A 2,406-nucleotide genomic window follows, 5' to 3' on the forward strand; every position below is an offset into this window, starting at 1 on the left:
GTAATACAATGCCTGTTATATTCAATTTGTCATGTACACTTGATGAGTAAGTCTTGAGAATTTCTACAGTTTTGTTTATAATTGAAGATGTAGGCAATCTTGGATTTAAGGGTTTTACAAAACCCACATTTGCAAAACTCGTGCAGCCCGCGGGCAATACACACCACATACAAATACGGTAATAGGTCTTACAGAGGGACTATAATAACAGATTATGTAAAGTAAATGCAGACACGATTGTTATAATTCAAGTTGTGTGATATTGGTCACAAGAGTACCGTTATATCCACAATTGAGCATGACTAGTGATTAGGTGATGCTGACCGGCGATGTCCAGAACATTCAGACAACGTAAGCCACGTGACCAAATTATAGAGTGGTCACGTGATAATATATTTAGATTTTTGTATACATATTATTTATTTATTTATAAAATGATTGATTGATAGTTCTTCACTGTGGTACAACATATAGATCATCCGAGCTTAATCAAATAATCACCTATGGAAAAGACTTGGCTACCGGTATTGTTTGGAAAAGACTTGGCTACCGTTATTGTTTGGAATAGACTTGGCTACCGGTATTGTTTGGAAAAGACTTGCCTACCGGTATTGTTTGGAATAGACTTGGCTACCGGTATTCTTTGGAAAAGACTTGGCTACCGGTATTGTTTGGAAAAGACTTGGCTACCGGTATTGTTTGGAAAAGACTTGTCTACCGGTATTGTTTTGAATAGACTTGGCTACCGGTATTGTTTGGAAAAGACTTGGCTACCCGTATTGTTTTGAAAAGACTTGGCTACCGGTATTGTTTGGAAAAGACTTGGCTACCGTTATTGTTTGGAATAGACTTGGCTACCGGTATTGTTTGGAAAAGACTTGGTTACCGTTATTGTTTGGAATAGACTTGGCTACCGGAATTGTTTGGGATATTGTTTGGAATAGACTTGGCTACCTGTATTGTTTGGAATAGACTTGGCTACCGGAATTGTTTGGAATAGACTTGGCTACCGGAATTGTTTGGAATAGACTTGGCTACCGGTATTATTTGGAATATACTTTGCTACCGGTATTGTTTGTAATAGACTTGGCTACCGATATTATTTGGAATAGACTTTGCTACCGGCAGTATTTGGAATATACTTGGCTACCGGAATTGTTTGGAATAAACTTGGCCACCGGTATTATTTGGAATAGACTTGGCTACCGGCAGTATTTGGAATATACTTGGCTTCCGGTATTGTTTGGAATAGACTTGGCTATCGGTATTGTTTGGAATAGACTTGGCTATCGGTATTGTTTGGAATAGACTTGGCTAACGATATTATTTGGAATAGACTTGGCTACCGGCATTATTTGGAATATACTTGGCTACCGGTATTGTTTGGAATAGACTTGACTACTGGTATTGTTTGGAATAGACTTGGTTACCGGTATTGTTTGGAAAAGACTTGGTTACCGTTATTGTTTGGAATAGACTTGGCTGCCGGTATTGTTTGGAATAGACTTGGCTATCGGTATTGTTTGGAATAGACTTGGCTATCGGTATTGTTTGGAATAGACTTGGCTACTGGTATTGTTTGGAATAGACTTGGTTACCGGTATTGTTTGGAATAGACTTGGATACCGGGATTGTTTGGAAAAGACTTGGCTACCGGCATTGGTTGGAATAGACTTGGCTACCGGTATTGCTTGGAAAAGACTTGGCTACCGGTATTGTTTAGACTAGAATGCTACCGATATTGTTTGGAAGAGACTTGGCTACCGGTATTGTTTGGAATATACTTGGCTACCGGTATTGCTTGGAATAGACTTGGCTACCGGTATTATTTGGAATAGAAGTGGCTACCGGCAGTATTTGGAATATACTTGGCTACCGGAATTGTTTGGAATAGACTTGGCTACCGGAATTGTTTGGAATAGACTTGGCTACCGGAATTGTTTGGGATATTGTTTGGAATAGACTTGGCTACCGGAATTGTTTGGGATATTGTTTGGAATAGACTTGGCTACCGATATTATTTGGAATAGACTTGGCTACCGGTATTGTTTGGAATAGAATGCTACCGGTATTGTTTGGAAAAGACTTGGCTACCGGTATTGTTTGGAATAGACTTGGCTACCGGTATTGTTTGGAATAGACTTGGCTACCGGTATTGTTTGGAAAAGACTTGGCTACCGGTATTGTTTGGAATAGACTTGGCTACCGGTATTGTTTGGAATAGACTTGGCTACCGGTATTGTTTGGAACAGACTTGGCTACCGGTATTGTTTGGAAAAGACTTGGCTACCGGTATTGTTTGAGGGTAAGCATTTAATACTAAGCATGATCTCAATAAATGTTAAAAAAATGAAAGTATATGAAGGAATTTTTTAGCATAGCCTTATTAAATATGGCAAACATCAT

The sequence above is a fragment of the Mizuhopecten yessoensis genome, unplaced genomic scaffold (assembly GCF_002113885.1).
Source record: "Mizuhopecten yessoensis strain PY_sf001 unplaced genomic scaffold, ASM211388v2 scaffold8447, whole genome shotgun sequence".
NCBI classification, from domain to species: domain Eukaryota; kingdom Metazoa; phylum Mollusca; class Bivalvia; order Pectinida; family Pectinidae; genus Mizuhopecten; species Mizuhopecten yessoensis.